The following is a 22,329-nucleotide window of genomic DNA, read 5'->3' on the forward strand; positions in this document are numbered from 1 at the left end:
TATTACACATTGCATGATTTAAATTATGTATTAAAGTTATTTAGCTAAGTGAAATAACTTTATAGTCTTAGTCTAGATCTATGGCCTTAGTATAGTTCTTGTATAGCGTTAATAACAGACATTCTGTGATCCATGATGTGTAGAGCTTTAAATGGTTTTTTAAAGTCAGCTGATGTGGAGGAGTAAATCGGAGAAGCACTGAGAGATTGCCGGACTCGCCTCTTGTTAACTGGTCGCCTGAAAATGGGCTCATACGGAGGAGGTTCCCCTGAGAAGATAGAATTGAAGAATATATATATTCTATAAATTCTAAGTATATACCATTACATTAGAATGAATTTAAACCTTTGAAAAACATATATTCAGTCACGCGTGTCTGAACCTTTGACCGGTACGCTATATTTTGTCTAACACATTTTATATACAGTTGTCATGGAACGCTCCCCTTCACACTAGCCATGTGGTACGGCCCGCCGCGTGCAGTGGGAGTTCATAGTCTTGTTTGTAACCACGCCTGTGTAATTAACGCGCAACTGCACATGGTTTAGTCTTGTAACGTCTGTGTGTTTAAACCGCTGTGGGAGTGTGCATCTTAGTCGGTCAATGCCCATGTTCGTGTTCACATAGTTCGTTATCTGTATTCGTGTTTTATGTTCACTGTTTATGTTGCATATGAGCGCCGGTGTCTTTATCGTGTGTTAATACACGTCTGTCCGTCCTGCTCCTTGTCCAGCGACACTAGGGCCGTTACAACACTTTTCTTTTTTTTTTATGACACCTTCTGCACACATACGCTTTCGATCTGATACACAGTTACAGATCGTACACTATATAAATGTTTTTAATATAAGGTAGACCTACCAAGTACGTAAGAACATTTATTATTTTAACATGAAATGTACAAGCTAGTTTTGTACATTTTTTTTTCTTTTTTAACCATTGTATTTGACGTATGGGTTCTCATAAAATCTTTGGCATATGGCTATATCTGGAAAAAACAACAACAACAAAACTCACCGCAATAATCTGGCATGCTGACTACAGTACACTCCCTTGCACTTTCGATAAGCGCCATCACACAGAGTCCGCAATGTGTAATGTTTCAGTAAAAAATAATCTTGCATTCGATAATCTATTCTTATGACGCATCATTCCAGGTTATTGACACATTGTGATGTTGGAAGTCACAGCACGTTCTCGTTCTTAGCTCATCAACAAAGGCAGCTTGGTCACGAGCGCCTGCTTTCCATGCTATGGGATGCTCGCGCTCAATTTTCCATGTCCTGTATCGAATATTTAGGCCTATACGATTAAACTGTCCGTGGTTACTGTGCTTTTAACGTACAAAAAAAGCTACACAAATAATAAAATAATCTTTACATAATAATGTAACCTTAGGCTTATCGCCAAGATGTAACCTGTGAGGCTAAGTGACAACGTCTCCCGTCCCCTACCTAAACTACGTCTACACTGACTATGAGAATAGTAGTATAGTATAGTAGTTCAAGAGTATAGTAGTGATATGTGATAACAATTTGATTTGTTTATTTTAAAGACTTTCTAAAGTTGCATGTATATAACCAAACAGGCAATTTACATGAGTTTGCCATCCCAATACTTTAAATTTTTACAGTAAATATATTCAACATTATATTATGGGTACAAGGAAAAGTGATATGTAGTGAACCAAATAGATATTTAACAGGCTTTTGCCATCCTATTACTCCAAATTCCTACAGTAAAAATGACTGAAAGTCATTCATGAGTACAAGAGAAACTGTATTTCAAGAATTTAATGAAGTGATTTGATAACAATTTGATTTGTGCATTTCACTCAGCTTCATGTAGTGATATATAGTGAACTGAATAGACATTTCACAGGATATTGCCATCCTATTACTCTAAATTCCTACTGTAAAAATGACTGAAAGTCATACCACAGGTACATAAGATAGTGTATATCAAGAATTTAGTGGAGTGATCTGATAACAATTTGATTTGATTTATTTATAGAGCTTCAATTATTACATATATGGAACTGAATAGACATTCGACAGAATTTTGCTACTCCATTATTCCAAATTCCTGCAGTAAAAATGACTGAAAGTCATATCATGGGTACAGGAGGAAGTTTATTTCAAGTACGTAGTGGAGTGATTTTATAACAATTTGAATTGTGTATTTTATAGATCTTCGAGTAGTGATATATGTTGAACTGAACAGATGTTTAAGAGGATTTTGCCATCCTATTACTCAAGCTTCCTACAGTAAAACACTTGAAAGTCATACCATGGGTACATGAGAAAGTGGATTTCATGAATATTGTGGAGGGATCTGATAACAATTTGACTAGTTTGTTTTCTAGAGTTTCAAAAACTGATTATATAGTGGAACGAATACATGTTTATGAGGATTTTGCCATCCTTTTACTCCAAATTAAAGTAAAAACATTGGAACGTAATAGTATGGATACACAAGAAAGTGTATTTCAAGAATATATTGGAAGGATTTGATAACAATATGAATTGTGTATTTTATAGTGCTTCAACTATTGCATATATGGAACAGAATAGGCATGAACAGGATTTTGCCATCCTATTATTCCAAATTCCTACAGTAAAAATGAGTTATACCATGAGTACATGAGAAAGTGTTTTTCATGAATATAGTGGAGTGTTCTGATAACAATTTGGTTTGTTTATTTCATAGAGCTTCAAATATTGCATTGATGGAACCATATAGACATTTAGGAGGAATTTGCCATACTTGCCATACGTCCTTCGCCATATGCATTCTTGCATTTTTCTCTTTGCTGTTTTCTGTTATAGTCATAAATTCTACATATATTTATTGAGAAAATCCTTTAAAGAGGCGCATGTCCATCATCACGTTTTATTTGTTTGGCTTTTTTTTTTGGTTTTACTATTGGAAACAAAATTACTTTTTTTGCATTTGATGTTGATATCATTATGGCAGGCTTTAGTGGAGGTACTGGTGTCTATATTAGATGATTAAATACACAGCACCAGCAGTTCTGAATCTTTGTGTTAAATAATCTATGCTGATTGTCACGATCAGTCCCTTCCATGTTCCGTGTTTTCCATGTCTTGTGTTTTGTTCCGTTCCACGGTTTCATTTTGTCCTCACACTGATTGCGTACACCTGTCCCTCGTTTCTAGTTCATGTATTTAAACCCTGCTGTGTGCCTTGGTCGTGGCTGCCTGTACACGGGCATCTCGTCGTTCCCGGAAGAAGCAGGCTCACGTTTATTTTGATAACGACGAGATCCCAGGTAAGCGTCTACCCGTCTTGACCAACGCTGCAGGGGGGAGCGGCCTGCAGCGCAAGACGTGAAACCACGGAAAGAGGGAGTCCAGGAGGGTGGCCAATCTTGACATTATTACACTCAGGAATTAAAAACTATATATTTTGTAGCATCCCATGAAATGTGATCTTTCACACATAATGAGAGAGGTTGGCAAAGAACTAAAACTCAATTAAATATATCAACTTCCCCTTAAGCCTCTCATATACTCCACATTTAGGAGCAAGCCTACTCCTACACAATAAGCAGTGCGGTATATGAAAAGAGTAGGCGTATCAAATAAACAGAGCAACATGGTTAAGGTCCAGCCAGATATGTAAATGTTTGCCAGAACATCCAGTGTGTGTCTGCCGTTCGGTCAAAACTGGATCAGTCCAGAGGCCGCCCCGTCAGATCTCTTTTGAACAAAACAGTGGTCGAAATGCTGTTGAGAACAGTTTTACAGTTACAACAACAGAAAAAAGACTCAAATATATGCTGGATGGTTTATTCATTAAGGGAGAAAGCTGTCTCTCTTGTGGAGGATTTGCCACAGAGACCTGGGCATGTGGTATGGTCTCTGCACGGTGCCGTCATTACGCTCCAGACCCTCCACTAGAGGAGACAGAAACATCACAGTGGAAATAAAAACAATATAGTCCTGATGATTGGCATATGTGTAGTAGCTTGAGAGTGAAATGTGTGTGTGAGTGTGTGTGAAGGATTACTCCATATATCCCTTTATGTGCTCGACTGTTTCATTAACGGAAGCGAATCCAGGGAGAGAGAAGTCTGGAGGAACGTCCTGCCAGTCAAAGCTAGGCAGACATCTCCCTAGTTCTGGGTGGAGGGAGAGACAGAAAATAATATGACTAACAATTAAACCTGCTGACTTATCACTGCAGGTATAAGTACTTTCCTGGTGGTTTGGTTATGTTTTGGTACATAGCATAGTCAAACTGTTACAAAACAGAATGGACAAATTAACAGGTAGTTGTGTAATCCTGCTGTCTTTACCTGGTTTACTTGGCGTGTAGAAATATGGACAAAGCTCTTGATTGAGGATGTCTTGGACACTCTGTAGTGGAAATGCATGTGAAAATCTCATTAACATGCAGAATGCTATGTATGCACAAATGCTATGTATGCGTGAGTGGCTAAGCCAATGCATGAATTACATGTACAAAGAGTTGCATATTGCAAAGACTTTTGATACGACAAATTCTGTTCTGTCAAGAGTGAGGTGAGGGTTTATTTCTCAGAGATGAAGCTGGTTACATTGCTTATTTGCAGTGTGAGGTTTTACCAATGTGGTTTGGGCGAGGTCAAGTCTAGGGTCACAATACTGCTGCTGAAAGAAGTCTTTAGGCAGGGCATTTGGGGCATACGCCTCTGGGGGCAACTTCCAGAACTCTGAAGGGCATTTTTTAACACAGACCTGCAAACCAACGCACAAACACACAGAGTGAAGGAGATCTTATTTGAGTAGCTAAACACAGTGTTGCTTTTTATATTTCTATCTACACTATTTACACATTGTTCATTGCATGATAGAGCAAAAGGCTTCCAAACCAAGCAGCAAAAGGAGACCCAAGCCCCCAGACTTACAAACTGGCATTCACATACTACATGCTAAACTGTTTTGTAATAAATGAGTCTCATGTGCATATTTCTAAAAGGCTACTGACATACGTGTTTGGTTTCTGTACAATGTCAACAGGACATTTGTGTGGAAAAATCACTTGAGTGGTTGGACACTGGAGACCCTCTAGAATGGCGTCCATTTCTGTCGTTGCTCTGGCACACTTCAGAAGGTCAAAGTAGAGGACGTTTGGTTTGTCACTGAAACACGAGAGGATGCAGGAAACAAATGCAGCTTGACACATGAATATTAGCCAATTAAATAAACAATTTTTATTCAATTTTTTGAGTATGTGTATCAGGATTCAGTGCTGGAGAGTCACACCACTACCCAGCTAAGTGTTCTTTCTTCGAGGGTGAATTGGACTGGGGTAACCAATAAACTCTGCAGTGTTGTGACACTCCTAGACCTGAGTTTGGACCCCTTGGTTTAGAGACAATCATTAAACACAAGTGATTTGATTGGTTCCACTTGTTGCTGTGCAGTGCCAATCATGAAAATCTTAAAGCTAAAGTCTAACCCATCTTGTCTTGTTGATGTTTCATGTTTCCACATGATTTGCACCTGCACAGCTCCATTGTAACCCTAGTCCGACTCACTAAAGTCCATTCGAAAGAATACTGACGGTGTTCCTTACATACTGGGTGTGCTGTTTTGGTATTCCTGTGAAGATATAAATACTTATCCAGTATGTGAGGGACTTACACATTGACTCCAGCTCCACAAAACATCCCAGTGGAGTTCTGGGGCAACACGACATGACGAGAGTCTCCAAGCAGCCACGCTGTGTTAGAACCTCCGTTAGAAGGATATCTCACAAGCCATACATGGGTAAAAGACCTTCCGCTTGAGCCCACAATAATAATGATTTTTTTTCCCCCATGAAAGTGTAGTTGGAAATGTTTCTTACCCAGGGAGCGAATAAGAATATAGGTGACAATGGCAGCCACAAAAATAATACAGCAGATAATGTCTGCACATCTCCTGAACAAAAACAAGAAATATTATTACACATTGCATGATTTAAATTATGTATTAAAGTTATTTAGCTAAGTGAAATAACTTTATAGTCTTAGTCTAGATCTATGGCCTTAGTATAGTTCTTGTATAGCGTTAATAACAGACATTCTGTGATCCATGATGTGTAGAGCTTTAAATGGTTTTTTAAAGTCAGCTGATGTGGAGGAGTAAATCGGAGAAGCACTGAGAGATTGCCGGACTCGCCTCTTGTTAACTGGTCGCCTGAAAATGGGCTCATACGGAGGAGGTTCCCCTGAGAAGATAGAAATGAAGAATATATATATTCTATAAATTCTAAGTATATACCATTACATTAGAATGAATTTAAACCTATGAAAAACATATATTCAGTCACGCGTGTCTGAACCTTTGACCGGTACGCTATATTTTGTCTAACACATTTTATATACAGTTGTCAAGGAACGCTCCCCTTCACACTAGCCATGTGGTACGGCCCGCCGCGTGCAGTGGGAGTTCATAGTCTTGTTTGTAACCACGCCTGTGTAATTAACGCGCAACTGCACATGGTTTAGTCTTGTAACGTCTGTGTGTTTAAACCGCTGTGGGAGTGTGCATCTTAGTCGGTCAATGCCCATGTTCGTGTTCACATAGTTCGTTATCTGTATTCGTGTTTTATGTTCACTGTTTATGTTGCATATGAGCGCCGGTGTCTTTATCGTGTGTTAATACACGTCTGTCCGTCCTGCTCCTTGTCCAGCGACACTAGGGCCGTTACAACACGTTTCTTTTTTTTTTATGACACCTTCTGCACACATACGCTTTCGATCTGATACACAGTTACAGATCGTACACTATATAAATGTTTTTAATATAAGGTAGACCTACCAAGTACGTAAGAACATTTATTATTTTAACATGAAATGTACAAGCTAGTTTTGTACATTTTTTTTCTTTTTTAACCATTGTATTTGACGTATGGGTTCTCATAAAATCTTTGGCATATGGCTATATCTGGAAAAAACAACAACAACAAAACTCACCGCAATAATCTGGCATGCTGACTACAGTACACTCCCTTGCACTTTCGATAAGCGCCATCACACAGAGTCCGCAATGTGTAATGTTTCAGTAAAAAATAATCTTGCTTTCGATAATCTATTCTTATGACGCATCATTCCAGGTTATTGACACATTGTGATGTTGGAAGTCACAGCACGTTCTCGTTCTTAGCTCATCAACAAAGGCAGCTTGGTCACGAGCACCTGCTTTCCATGCTATGGGATGCTCGCGCTCAATTTTCCATGTCCTGTATCGAATATTTAGGCCTATACGATTAAACTGTCCGTGGTTACTGTGCTTTTAACGTACAAAAAAAGCTACACAAATAATAAAATAATCTTTACATAATAATGTAACCTTAGGCTTATCGCCAAGATGTAACCTGTGAGGCTAAGTGACAACGTCTCCCGTCCCCTACCTAAACTACGTCTACACTGACTATGAGAATAGTAGTATAGTATAGTAGTTCAAGAGTATAGTAGTGATATGTGATAACAATTTGATTTGTTTATTTTAAAGACTTTCTAAAGTTGCATGTATATAACCAAACAGGCAATTTACATGAGTTTGCCATCCCAATACTTTAAATTTTTACAGTAAATATATTCAACATTATATTATGGGTACAAGGAAAAGTGATATGTAGTGAACCAAATAGATATTTAACAGGCTTTTGCCATCCTATTACTCCAAATTCCTACAGTAAAAATGACTGAAAGTCATTCATGAGTACAAGAGAAACTGTATTTCAAGAATTTAATGAAGTGATTTGATAACAATTTGATTTGTGCATTTCACTCAGCTTCATGTAGTGATATATAGTGAACTGAATAGACATTTCACAGGATATTGCCATCCTATTACTCTAAATTCCTACTGTAAAAATGACTGAAAGTCATACCACAGGTACATAAGATAGTGTATATCAAGAATTTAGTGGAGTGATCTGATAACAATTTGATTTGATTTATTTATAGAGCTTCAATTATTACATATATGGAACTGAATAGACATTCGACAGAATTTTGCTACTCCATTATTCCAAATTCCTGCAGTAAAAATGACTGAAAGTCATATCATGGGTACAGGAGGAAGTTTATTTCAAGTACGTAGTGGAGTGATTTTATAACAATTTGAATTGTGTATTTTATAGATCTTCGAGTAGTGATATATGTTGAACTGAACAGATGTTTAAGAGGATTTTGCCATCCTATTACTCAAGCTTCCTACAGTAAAACACTTGAAAGTCATACCATGGGTACATGAGAAAGTGGATTTCATGAATATTGTGGAGGGATCTGATAACAATTTGACTAGTTTGTTTTCTAGAGTTTCAAAAACTGATTATATAGTGGAACGAATACATGTTTATGAGGATTTTGCCATCCTTTTACTCCAAATTAAAGTAAAAACATTGGAACGTAATAGTATGGATACACAAGAAAGTGTATTTCAAGAATATATTGGAAGGATTTGATAACAATATGAATTGTGTATTTTATAGTGCTTCAACTATTGCATATATGGAACAGAATAGGCATGAACAGGATTTTGCCATCCTATTATTCCAAATTCCTACAGTAAAAATGAGTTATACCATGAGTACATGAGAAAGTGTTTTTCATGAATATAGTGGAGTGTTCTGATAACAATTTGGTTTGTTTATTTCATAGAGCTTCAAATATTGCATTGATGGAACCATATAGACATTTAGGAGGAATTTGCCATACTTGCCATACGTCCTTCGCCATATGCATTCTTGCATTTTTCTCTTTGCTGTTTTCTGTTATAGTCATAAATTCTACATATATTTATTGAGAAAATCCTTTAAAGAGGCGCATGTCCATCATCACGTTTTATTTGTTTGGCTTTCTTTTTTGGTTTTACTATTGGAAACAAAATTACTTTTTTTGCATTTGATGTTGATATCATTATGGCAGGCTTTAGTGGAGGTACTGGTGTCTATATTAGATGATTAAATACACAGCACCAGCAGTTCTGAATCTTTGTGTTAAATAATCTATGCTGATTGTCACGATCAGTCCCTTCCATGTTCCGTGTTTTCCATGTCTTGTGTTTTGTTCCGTTCCACGGTTTCATTTTGTCCTCACACTGATTGCGTACACCTGTCCCTCGTTTCTAGTTCATGTATTTAAACCCTGCTGTGTGCCTTGGTCGTGGCTGCCTGTACACGGGCATCTCGTCGTTCCCGGAAGAAGCAGGCTCACGTTTATTTTGATAACGACGAGATCCCAGGTAAGCGTCTACCCGTCTTGACCAACGCTGCAGGGGGGAGCGGCCTGCAGCGCAAGACGTGAAACCACGGAAAGAGGGAGTCCAGGAGGGTGGCCAATCTTGACATTATTACACTCAGGAATTAAAAACTATATATTTTGTAGCATCCCATGAAATGTGATCTTTCACACATAATGAGAGAGGTTGGCAAAGAACTAAAACTCAATTAAATATATCAACTTCCCCTTAAGCCTCTCATATACTCCACATTTAGGAGCAAGCCTACTCCTACACAATAAGCAGTGCGGTATATGAAAAGAGTAGGCGTATCAAATAAACAGAGCAACATGGTTAAGGTCCAGCCAGATATGTAAATGTTTGCCAGAACATCCAGTGTGTGTCTGCCGTTCGGTCAAAACTGGATCAGTCCAGAGGCCGCCCCGTCAGATCTCTTTTGAACAAAACAGTGGTCGAAATGCTGTTGAGAACAGTTTTACAGTTACAACAACAGAAAAAAGACTCAAATATATGCTGGATGGTTTATTCATTAAGGGAGAAAGCTGTCTCTCTTGTGGAGGATTTGCCACAGAGACCTGGGCATGTGGTATGGTCTCTGCACGGTGCCGTCATTACGCTCCAGACCCTCCACTAGAGGAGACAGAAACATCACAGTGGAAATAAAAACAATATAGTCCTGATGATTGGCATATGTGTAGTAGCTTGAGAGTGAAATGTGTGTGTGAGTGTGTGTGAAGGATTACTCCATATATCCCTTTATGTGCTCGACTGTTTCATTAACGGAAGCGAATCCAGGGAGAGAGAAGTCTGGAGGAACGTCCTGCCAGTCAAAGCTAGGCAGACATCTCCCTAGTTCTGGGTGGAGGGAGAGACAGAAAATAATATGACTAACAATTAAACCTGCTGACTTATCACTGCAGGTATAAGTACTTTCCTGGTGGTTTGGTTATGTTTTGGTACATAGCATAGTCAAACTGTTACAAAACAGAATGGACAAATTAACAGGTAGTTGTGTAATCCTGCTGTCTTTACCTGGTTTACTTGGCGTGTAGAAATATGGACAAAGCTCTTGATTGAGGATGTCTTGGACACTCTGTAGTGGAAATGCATGTGAAAATCTCATTAACATGCAGAATGCTATGTATGCACAAATGCTATGTATGCGTGAGTGGCTAAGCCAATGCATGAATTACATGTACAAAGAGTTGCATATTGCAAAGACTTTTGATACGACAAATTCTGTTCTGTCAAGAGTGAGGTGAGGGTTTATTTCTCAGAGATGAAGCTGGTTACATTGCTTATTTGTAGTGTGAGGTTTTACCAATGTGGTTTGGGCGAGGTCAAGTCTAGGGTCACAATACTGCTGCTGAAAGAAGTCTTTAGGCAGGGCATTTGGGGCATACGCCTCTGGGGGCAACTTCCAGAACTCTGAAGGGCATTTTTTAACACAGACCTGCAAACCAACGCACAAACACACAGAGTGAAGGAGATCTTATTTGAGTAGCTAAACACAGTGTTGCTTTTTATATTTCTATCTACACTATTTACACATTGTTCATTGCATGATAGAGCAAAAGGCTCCCAAACCAAGCAGCAAAAGGAGACCCAAGCCCCCAGACTTACAAACTGGCATTCACATACTACATGCTAAACTGTTTTGTAATAAATGAGTCTCATGTGCATATTTCTAAAAGGCTACTGACATACGTGTTTGGTTTCTGTACAATGTCAACAGGACATTTGTGTGGAAATCTCACTTGAGTGGTTGGACACTGGAGACCCTCTAGAATGGCGTCCATTTCTGTCGTTGCTCTGGCACACTTCAGAAGGTCAAAGTAGAGGACGTTTGGTTTGTCACTGAAACACGAGAGGATGCAGGAAACAAATGCAGCTTGACACATGAATATTAGCCAATTAAATAAACAATTTTTATTCAATTTTTTGAGTATGTGTATCAGGATTCAGTGCTGGAGAGTCACACCACTACCCAGCTAAGTGTTCTTTCTTCGAGGGTGAATTGGACTGGGGTAACCAATAAACTCTGCAGTGTTGTGACACTCCTAGACCTGAGTTTGGACCCCTTGGTTTAGAGACAATCATTAAACACAAGTGATTTGATTGGTTCCACTTGTTGCTGTGCAGTGCCAATCATGAAAATCTTAAAGCTAAAGTCTAACCCATCTTGTCTTGTTGATGTTTCATGTTTCCACATGATTTGCACCTGCACAGCTCCATTGTAACCCTAGTCCGACTCACTAAAGTCCATTCGAAAGAATACTGACGGTGTTCCTTACATACTGGGTGTGCTGTTTTGGTATTCCTGTGAAGATATAAATACTTATCCAGTATGTGAGGGACTTACACATTGACTCCAGCTCCACAAAACATCCCAGTGGAGTTCTGGGGCAACACGACATGACGAGAGTCTCCAAGCAGCCACGCTGTGTTAGAACCTCCGTTAGAAGGATATCTCACAAGCCATACATGGGTAAAAGACCTTCCGCTTGAGCCCACAATAATAATGATTTTTTTTCCCCCATGAAAGTGTAGTTGGAAATGTTTCTTACCCAGGGAGCGAATAAGAATATAGGTGACAATGGCAGCCACAAAAATAATACAGCAGATAATGTCTGCACATCTCCTGAACAAAAACAAGAAATATTATTACACATTGCATGATTTAAATTATGTATTAAAGTTATTTAGCTAAGTGAAATAACTTTATAGTCTTAGTCTAGATCTATGGCCTTAGTATAGTTCTTGTATAGCGTTAATAACAGACATTCTGTGATCCATGATGTGTAGAGCTTTAAATGGTTTTTTAAAGTCAGCTGATGTGGAGGAGTAAATCGGAGAAGCACTGAGAGATTGCCGGACTCGCCTCTTGTTAACTGGTCGCCTGAAAATGGGCTCATACGGAGGAGGTTCCCCTGAGAAGATAGAATTGAAGAATATATATATTCTATAAATTCTAAGTATATACCATTACATTAGAATGAATTTAAACCTTTGAAAAACATATATTCAGTCACGCGTGTCTGAACCTTTGACCGGTACGCTATATTTTGTCTAACACATTTTATATACAGTTGTCATGGAACGCTCCCCTTCACACTAGCCATGTGGTACGGCCCGCCGCGTGCAGTGGGAGTTCATAGTCTTGTTTGTAACCACGCCTGTGTAATTAACGCGCAACTGCACATGGTTTAGTCTTGTAACGTCTGTGTGTTTAAACCGCTGTGGGAGTGTGCATCTTAGTCGGTCAATGCCCATGTTCGTGTTCACATAGTTCGTTATCTGTATTCGTGTTTTATGTTCACTGTTTATGTTGCATATGAGCGCCGGTGTCTTTATCGTGTGTTAATACACGTCTGTCCGTCCTGCTCCTTGTCCAGCGACACTAGGGCCGTTACAACACTTTTCTTTTTTTTTTATGACACCTTCTGCACACATACGCTTTCGATCTGATACACAGTTACAGATCGTACACTATATAAATGTTTTTAATATAAGGTAGACCTACCAAGTACGTAAGAACATTTATTATTTTAACATGAAATGTACAAGCTAGTTTTGTACATTTTTTTTCTTTTTTAACCATTGTATTTGACGTATGGGTTCTCATAAAATCTTTGGCATATGGCTATATCTGGAAAAAACAACAACAACAAAACTCACCGCAATAATCTGGCATGCTGACTACAGTACACTCCCTTGCACTTTCGATAAGCGCCATCACACAGAGTCCGCAATGTGTAATGTTTCAGTAAAAAATAATCTTGCATTCGATAATCTATTCTTATGACGCATCATTCCAGGTTATTGACACATTGTGATGTTGGAAGTCACAGCACGTTCTCGTTCTTAGCTCATCAACAAAGGCAGCTTGGTCACGAGCACCTGCTTTCCATGCTATGGGATGCTCGCGCTCAATTTTCCATGTCCTGTATCGAATATTTAGGCCTATACGATTAAACTGTCCGTGGTTACTGTGCTTTTAACGTACAAAAAAAGCTACACAAATAATAAAATAATCTTTACATAATAATGTAACCTTAGGCTTATCGTCAAGATGTAACCTGTGAGGCTAAGTGACAACGTCTCCCGTCCCCTACCTAAACTACGTCTACACTGACTATGAGAATAGTAGTATAGTATAGTAGTTCAAGAGTATAGTAGTGATATGTGATAACAATTTGATTTGTTTATTTTAAAGACTTTCTAAAGTTGCATGTATATAACCAAACAGGCAATTTACATGAGTTTGCCATCCCAATACTTTAAATTTTTACAGTAAATATATTCAACATTATATTATGGGTACAAGGAAAAGTGATATGTAGTGAACCAAATAGATATTTAACAGGCTTTTGCCATCCTATTACTCCAAATTCCTACAGTAAAAATGACTGAAAGTCATTCATGAGTACAAGAGAAACTGTATTTCAAGAATTTAATGAAGTGATTTGATAACAATTTGATTTGTGCATTTCACTCAGCTTCATGTAGTGATATATAGTGAACTGAATAGACATTTCACAGGATATTGCCATCCTATTACTCTAAATTCCTACTGTAAAAATGACTGAAAGTCATACCACAGGTACATAAGATAGTGTATATCAAGAATTTAGTGGAGTGATCTGATAACAATTTGATTTGATTTATTTATAGAGCTTCAATTATTACATATATGGAACTGAATAGACATTCGACAGAATTTTGCTACTCCATTATTCCAAATTCCTGCAGTAAAAATGACTGAAAGTCATATCATGGGTACAGGAGGAAGTTTATTTCAAGTACGTAGTGGAGTGATTTTATAACAATTTGAATTGTGTATTTTATAGATCTTCGAGTAGTGATATATGTTGAACTGAACAGATGTTTAAGAGGATTTTGCCATCCTATTACTCAAGCTTCCTACAGTAAAACACTTGAAAGTCATACCATGGGTACATGAGAAAGTGGATTTCATGAATATTGTGGAGGGATCTGATAACAATTTGACTAGTTTGTTTTCTAGAGTTTCAAAAACTGATTATATAGTGGAACGAATACATGTTTATGAGGATTTTGCCATCCTTTTACTCCAAATTAAAGTAAAAACATTGGAACGTAATAGTATGGATACACAAGAAAGTGTATTTCAAGAATATATTGGAAGGATTTGATAACAATATGAATTGTGTATTTTATAGTGCTTCAACTATTGCATATATGGAACAGAATAGGCATGAACAGGATTTTGCCATCCTATTATTCCAAATTCCTACAGTAAAAATGAGTTATACCATGAGTACATGAGAAAGTGTTTTTCATGAATATAGTGGAGTGTTCTGATAACAATTTGGTTTGTTTATTTCATAGAGCTTCAAATATTGCATTGATGGAACCATATAGACATTTAGGAGGAATTTGCCATACTTGCCATACGTCCTTCGCCATATGCATTCTTGCATTTTTCTCTTTGCTGTATTCTGTTATAGTCATAAATTCTACATATATTTATTGAGAAAATCCTTTAAAGAGGCGCATGTCCATCATCACGTTTTATTTGTTTGGCTTTTTTTTTTTGGTTTTACTATTGGAAACAAAATTACTTTTTTTGCATTTGATGTTGATATCATTATGGCAGGCTTTAGTGGAGGTACTGGTGTCTATATTAGATGATTAAATACACAGCACCAGCAGTTCTGAATCTTTGTGTTAAATAATCTATGCTGATTGTCACGATCAGTCCCTTCCATGTTCCGTGTTTTCCATGTCTTGTGTTTTGTTCCGTTCCACGGTTTCATTTTGTCCTCACTGATTGCGTACACCTGTCCCTCGTTTCTAGTTCATGTATTTAAACCCTGCTGTGTGCCTTGGTCGTGGCCGCCTGTACACGGGCATCTCGTCGGTCCCGGAAGAAGCAGGCTCACGTTTATTTTGATAACGACGAGATCCCAGGTAAGCGTCTACCCGTCTTGACCAACGCTGCAGGGGGGAGCGGCCTGCAGCGCAAGACGTGAAACCACGGAAAGAGGGAGTCCAGGAGGGTGGCCAATCTTGACATTATTACACTCAGGAATTAAAAAATATATATTGTAGCATCCCATGAAATGTGATCTTTCACACATAATGAGAGAGGTTGGCAAAGAACTAAAACTCAATTAAATATATCAACTTCCCCTTAAGCCTCTCATATACTCCACATTTAGGAGCAAGCCTACTCCTACACAATAAGCAGTGCGGTATATGAAAAGAGTAGGCGTATCAAATAAACAGAGCAACATGGTTAAGGTCCAGCCAGATATGTAAATGTTTGCCAGAACATCCAGTGTGTGTCTGCCGTTCGGTCAAAACTGGATCAGTCCAGAGGCCGCCCCGTCAGATCTCTTTTGAACAAAACAGTGGTCGAAATGCTGTTGAGAACAGTTTTACAGTTACAACAACAGAAAAAAGACTCAAATATATGCTGGATGGTTTATTCATTAAGGGAGAAAGCTGTCTCTCTTGTGGAGGATTTGCCACAGAGACCTGGGCATGTGGTATGGTCTCTGCACGGTGCCGTCATTACGCTCCAGACCCTCCACTAGAGGAGACAGAAACATCACAGTGGAAATAAAAACAATATAGTCCTGATGATTGGCATATGTGTAGTAGCTTGAGAGTGAAATGTGTGTGTGAGTGTGTGTGAAGGATTACTCCATATATCCCTTTATGTGCTCGACTGTTTCATTAACGGAAGCGAATCCAGGGAGAGAGAAGTCTGGAGGAACGTCCTGCCAGTCAAAGCTAGGCAGACATCTCCCTAGTTCTGGGTGGAGGGAGAGACAGAAAATAATATGACTAACAATTAAACCTGCTGACTTATCACTGCAGGTATAAGTACTTTCCTGGTGGTTTGGTTATGTTTTGGTACATAGCATAGTCAAACTGTTACAAAACAGAATGGACAAATTAACAGGTAGTTGTGTAATCCTGCTGTCTTTACCTGGTTTACTTGGCGTGTAGAAATATGGACAAAGCTCTTGATTGAGGATGTCTTGGACACTCTGTAGTGGAAATGCATGTGAAAATCTCATTAACATGCAGAATGCTATGTATGCACAAATGCTATGTATGCGTGAGTGGCTAAGCCAATGCATGAATTACATGTACAAAGAGTTGCATATTGCAAAGACTTTTGATACGACAAATTCTGTTCTGTCAAGAGTGAGGTGAGGGTTTATTTCTCAGAGATGAAGCTGGTTACATTGCTTATTTGCAGTGTGAGGTTTTACCAATGTGGTTTGGGCGAGGTCAAGTCTAGGGTCACAATACTGCTGCTGAAAGAAGTCTTTAGGCAGGGCATTTGGGGCATACGCCTCTGGGGGCAACTTCCAGAACTCTGAAGGGCATTTTTTAACACAGACCTGCAAACCAACGCACAAACACACAGAGTGAAGGAGATCTTATTTGAGTAGCTAAACACAGTGTTGCTTTTTATATTTCTATCTACACTATTTACACATTGTTCATTGCATGATAGAGCAAAAGGCTCCCAAACCAAGCAGCAAAAGGAGACCCAAGCCCCCAGACTTACAAACTGGCATTCACATACTACATGCTAAACTGTTTTGTAATAAATGAGTCTCATGTGCATATTTCTAAAAGGCTACTGACATACGTGTTTGGTTTCTGTACAATGTCAACAGGACATTTGTGTGGAAATCTCACTTGAGTGGTTGGACACTGGAGACCCTCTAGAATGGCGTCCATTTCTGTCGTTGCTCTGGCACACTTCAGAAGGTCAAAGTAGAGGACGTTTGGTTTGTCACTGAAACACGAGAGGATGCAGGAAACAAATGCAGCTTGACACATGAATATTAGCCAATTAAATAAACAATTTTTATTCAATTTTTTGAGTATGTGTATCAGGATTCAGTGCTGGAGAGTCACACCACTACCCAGCTAAGTGTTCTTTCTTCGAGGGTGAATTTGACTGGGGTAACCAATAAACTCTGCAGTGTTGTGACACTCCTAGACCTGAGTTTGGACCCCTTGGTTTAGAGACAATCATTAAACACAAGTGATTTGATTGGTTCCACTTGTTGCTGTGCAGTGCCAATCATGAAAATCTTAAAGCTAAAGTCTAACCCATCTTGTCTTGTTGATGTTTCATGTTTCCACATGATTTGCACCTGCACAGCTCCATTGTAACCCTAGTCCGACTCACTAAAGTCCATTCGAAAGAATACTGACGGTGTTCCTTACATACTGGGTGTGCTGTTTTGGTATTCCTGTGAAGATATAAATACTTATCCAGTATGTGAGGGACTTACACATTGACTCCAGCTCCACAAAACATCCCAGTGGAGTTCTGGGGCAACACGACATGACGAGAGTCTCCAAGCAGCCACGCTGTGTTAGAACCTCCGTTAGAAGGATATCTCACAAGCCATACATGGGTAAAAGACCTTCCGCTTGAGCCCACAATAATAATGATTTTTTTTCCCCCATGAAAGTGTAGTTGGAAATGTTTCTTACCCAGGGAGCGAATAAGAATATAGGTGACAATGGCAGCCACAAAAATAATACAGCAGATAATGTCTGCACATCTCCTGAACAAAAACAAGAAATATTATTACACATTGCATGATTTAAATTATGTATTAAAGTTATTTAGCTAAGTGAAATAACTTTATAGTCTTAGTCTAGATCTATGGCCTTAGTATAGTTCTTGTATAGCGTTAATAACAGACATTCTGTGATCCATGATGTGTAGAGCTTTAAATGGTTTTTTAAAGTCAGCTGATGTGGAGGAGTAAATCGGAGAAGCAATGAGAGATTGCCGGACTCGCCTCTTGTTAACTGGTCTCCTGAAAATGGGCTCATACGGAGGAGGTTCCCCTGAGAAGATAGAATTGAAGAATATATATATTCTATAAATTCTAAGTATATACCATTACATTAGAATGAATTGAAACCTTTGAAAAACATATATTCAGTCCCGCGTGTCTGAACCTTTGACCGGTACGCTATATTTTGTCTAACACATTTTATATACAGTTGTCATGGAACGCTCCCCTTCACACTAGCCATGTGGTACGGCCCGCCGCGTGCAGTGGGAGTTCATAGTGTTGTTTGTAACCACGCCTGTGTAATTAACGCGCAACTGCACATGGTTTAGTCTTGTAACGTCTGTGTGTTTAAACCGCTGTGGGAGTGTGCATCTTAGTCGGTCAATGCCCATGTTCGTGTTCACATAGTTCGTTATCTGTATTCGTGTTTTATGTTCACTGTTTATGTTGCATATGAGCGCCGGTCTCTTTATCGTGTGTTAATACACGTCTGTCCGTCCTGCTCCTTGTCCAGCGACACTAGGGCTGTTACAACACTTTTCTTTTTTTTTTATGACACCTTCTGCACACATACGCTTTCGATCTGATACACAGTTACAGATCGTACACTATATAAATGTTTTTAATATAAGGTAGACCTACCAAGTACGTAAGAACATTTATTATTTTAACATGAAATGTACAAGCTAGTTTTGTACATTTTTTTTCTTTTTTAACCATTGTATTTGACGTATGGGTTCTCATAAAATCTTTGGCATATGGCTATATCTGGAAAAAACAACAACAACAAAACTCACCGCAATAATCTGGCATGCTGACTACAGTACACTCCCTTGCACTTTCGATAAGCGCCATCACACAGAGTCCGCAATGTGTAATGTTTCAGTAAAAAATAATCTTGCATTCGATAATCTATTCTTATGACGCATCATTCCAGGTTATTGACACATTGTGACGTTGGAAGTCACAGCACGTTCTGGTTCTTAGCTCATCAACAAAGGCAGCTTGGTCACGAGCACCTGCTTTCCATGCTATGGGATGCTCGCGCTCAATTTTCCATGTCCTGTATCGAATATTTAGGCCTATACGATTAAACTGTCCGTGGTTACTGTGCTTTTAACGTACAAAAAAAGCTACACAAATAATAAAATAATCTTTACATAATAATGTAACCTTAGGCTTATCGCCAAGATGTAACCTGTGAGGCTAAGTGACAACGTCTCCCGTCCCCTACCTAAACTACGTCTACACTGACTATGAGAATAGTAGTATAGTATAGTAGTTCAAGAGTATAGTAGTGATATGTGATAACAATTTGATTTGTTTATTTTAAAGACTTTCTAAAGTTGCATGTATATAACCAAACAGGCAATTTACATGAGTTTGCCATCCCAATACTTTAAATTTTTACAGTAAATATATTCAACATTATATTATGGGTACAAGGAAAAGTGATATGTAGTGAACCAAATAGATATTTAACAGGCTTTTGCCATCCTATTACTCCAAATTCCTACAGTAAAAATGACTGAAAGTCATTCATGAGTACAAGAGAAACTGTATTTCAAGAATTTAATGAAGTGATTTGATAACAATTTGATTTGTGCATTTCACTCAGCTTCATGTAGTGATATATAGTGAACTGAATAGACATTTCACAGGATATTGCTATCCTATTACTCTAAATTCCTACTGTAAAAATGACTGAAAGTCATACCACAGGTACATAAGATAGTGTATATCAAGAATTTAGTGGAGTGATCTGATAACAATTTGATTTGATTTATTTATAGAGCTTCAATTATTACATATATGGAACTGAATAGACATTCGACAGAATTTTGCTACTCCATTATTCCAAATTCCTGCAGTAAAAATGACTGAAAGTCATATCATGGGTACAGGAGGAAGTTTATTTCAAGTACGTAGTGGAGTGATTTTATAACAATTTGAATTGTGTATTTTATAGAGCTTCGAGTAGTGATATATGTTGAACTGAACAGATGTTTAAGAGGATTTTGCCATCCTATTACTCAAGCTTCCTACAGTAAAACACTTGAAAGTCATACCATGGGTACATGAGAAAGTGGATTTCATGAATATTGTGGAGGGATCTGATAACAATTTGACTAGTTTGTTTTCTAGAGTTTCAAAAACTGATTATATAGTGGAACGAATACATGTTTATGAGGATTTTGCCATCCTTTTACTCCAAATTAAAGTAAAAACATTGGAACGTAATAGTATGGATACACAAGAAAGTGTATTTCAAGAATATATTGGAAGGATTTGATAACAATATGAATTGTGTATTTTATAGTGCTTCAACTATTGCATATATGGAACAGAATAGGCATGAACAGGATTTTGCCATCTTATTATTCCAAATTCCTACAGTAAAAATGAGTTATACCATGAGTACATGAGAAAGTGTTTTTCATGAATATAGTGGAGTGTTCTGATAACAATTTGGTTTGTTTATTTCATAGAGCTTCAAATATTGCATTGATGGAACCATATAGACATTTAGGAGGAATTTGCCATACTTGCCATACGTCCTTCGCCATATGCATTCTTGCATTTTTCTCTTTGCTGTTTTCTGTTATAGTCATAAATTCTACATATATTTGAGAAAATCCTTTAAAGAGGCGCATGTCCATCATCACGTTTTATTTGTTTGGCTTTTTTTTTTGGTTTTACTATTGGAAACAAAATTACTTTTTTTGCATTTGATGTTGATATCATTATGGCAGGCTTTAGTGGAGGTACTGGTGTCTATATTAGATGATTAAATACACAGCACCAGCAGTTCTGAATCTTTGTGTTAAATAATCTATGCTGATTGTCACGATCAGTCCCTTCCATGTTCCGTGTTTTCCATGTCTTGTGTTTTGTTCCGTTCCACGGTTTCATTTTGTCCTCACTGATTGCGTACACCTGTCCCTCGTTTCTAGTTCATGTATTTAAACCCTGCTGTGTGCCTTGGTCGTGGCCGCCTGTACACGGGCATCTCGTCGGTCCCGGAAGAAGCAGGCTCACGTTTATTTTGATAACGACGAGATCCCAGGTAAGCGTCTACCCGTCTTGACCAACGCTGCAGGGGGGAGCGGCCTGCAGCGCAAGACGTGAAACCACGGAAAGAGGGAGTCCAGGAGGGTGGCCAATCTTGACATTATTACACTCAGGAATTAAAAAATATATATTGTAGCATCCCATGAAATGTGATCTTTCACACATAATGAGAGAGGTTGGCAAAGAACTAAAACTCAATTAAATATATCAACTTCCCCTTAAGCCTCTCATATACTCCACATTTAGGAGCAAGCCTACTCCTACACAATAAGCAGTGCGGTATATGAAAAGAGTAGGCGTATCAAATAAACAGAGCAACATGGTTAAGGTCCAGCCAGATATGTAAATGTTTGCCAGAACATCCAGTGTGTGTCTGCCGTTCGGTCAAAACTGGATCAGTCCAGAGGCCGCCCCGTCAGATCTCTTTTGAACAAAACAGTGGTCGAAATGCTGTTGAGAACAGTTTTACAGTTACAACAACAGAAAAAAGACTCAAATATATGCTGGATGGTTTATTCATTAAGGGAGAAAGCTGTCTCTCTTGTGGAGGATTTGCCACAGAGACCTGGGCATGTGGTATGGTCTCTGCACGGTGCCGTCATTACGCTCCAGACCCTCCACTAGAGGAGACAGAAACATCACAGTGGAAATAAAAACAATATAGTCCTGATGATTGGCATATGTGTAGTAGCTTGAGAGTGAAATGTGTGTGTGAGTGTGTGTGAAGGATTACTCCATATATCCCTTTATGTGCTCGACTGTTTCATTAACGGAAGCGAATCCAGGGAGAGAGAAGTCTGGAGGAACGTCCTGCCAGTCAAAGCTAGGCAGACATCTCCCTAGTTCTGGGTGGAGGGAGAGACAGAAAATAATATGACTAACAATTAAACCTGCTGACTTATCACTGCAGGTATAAGTACTTTCCTGGTGGTTTGGTTATGTTTTGGTACATAGCATAGTCAAACTGTTACAAAACAGAATGGACAAATTAACAGGTAGTTGTGTAATCCTGCTGTCTTTACCTGGTTTACTTGGCGTGTAGAAATATGGACAAAGCTCTTGATTGAGGATGTCTTGGACACTCTGTAGTGGAAATGCATGTGAAAATCTCATTAACATGCAGAATGCTATGTATGCACAAATGCTGTGTATGCGTGAGTGGCTAAGCCAATGCATGAATTACATGTACA

Source organism: Electrophorus electricus, unplaced genomic scaffold, assembly GCF_041902795.1.
Source record: "Electrophorus electricus isolate QZ-2024a unplaced genomic scaffold, ASM4190279v1 Scaffold33, whole genome shotgun sequence".
Lineage (NCBI taxonomy): Eukaryota > Metazoa > Chordata > Actinopteri > Gymnotiformes > Gymnotidae > Electrophorus > Electrophorus electricus.